The 982-nt window shown below is 38.4% G+C and overlaps 1 pseudogene; it reads right to left on the bottom strand.

Annotated features, from left to right (window-relative positions):
- Positions 1-982, bottom strand: part of LOC18780379 — a 16145-nt pseudogene that overhangs the window by 6741 nt on the left and 8422 nt on the right.

Genomic DNA, 982 nt, shown 5'->3' with positions numbered 1-982 from the left:
GCCCACACGTATGGTGGCGTGTTGAGAGTGTTTGTCCCACATTGAAATGTTAAGGGACCTAGCCTGGGTTTATAAGGAGTTGAGCTACTCCCCCCATTGCCAATTGGTTTTGGGGTGGAACCTCAACTTCCTTCAGTGTATAAGCATTGAGCTAATCTCAGCTTAATGTTAACTAGCCAAGTATTTCATTGTGTATTCACTTTGTCTTAGAAAATGACAGGTGTAAGGCTGAGATGCAAAACTAAGTGTGTGCATCCAGCTAAGGCTAACGGTCATGTACAACATGCTGAGTGTGTGTGTGCGTTTTAAAAAAAAACAGAAATGAGAAAGAATATACATAGGCTGGCTCACTGACTTTATGAGCCAAGCAGAGCAGTTTTACAGATTCTCTCCTCTTCATTCCTCTTACACCTCTCTATCTCTGAAATTGATAAGAAGATTACAAAATATTATCAAACTTTTACAGGCATCTGATAGTTCAGGAGGGAAAAGGTTTGCAGCAGCAGAGAAGTAACAGTAGGCCTGTTTCTGCCTAGAAAACTTTAGCTTGTCTAATCTGTTCTCCACAACCCACCTGCTTTCATGGATGGACGTCGTCAATAATCAAACAAAATAAAATAAAGATATTCTGCATTGCCTCAAATCAACGAAAGCAACCACCTCCATGACCTGCATTTCCCTTGTTTCAATTGAAATCAAGGTCAAGTGGATATATCTGTTGGCGTGACTTGTGGATATTGACTTACTTTCCTTACACACTAAGAATTCCTATTATAATTGTAATTGATTTACTTTAATTCCTGATTTCCTACTGCAAATAGATTTAGGAATTTATTATTTACTTGCCCATTCAGGTTTCGTTGTATTATAAATATGACCTCCTACAAGGAGAAGAATACACAGAAAATTCCCACAAACAAATATTCTCTCATAGTTTTCATATTTTAGCATGGTATCAGAGCGGCGATCTTGGAATTGCTGA

This window comes from Prunus persica, chromosome G4 (genome assembly GCF_000346465.2).
Source record: "Prunus persica cultivar Lovell chromosome G4, Prunus_persica_NCBIv2, whole genome shotgun sequence".
Taxonomy (NCBI): Eukaryota; Viridiplantae; Streptophyta; class Magnoliopsida; order Rosales; family Rosaceae; genus Prunus; species Prunus persica.
This window is presented reverse-complemented; position numbering and strand designations above follow the sequence as displayed.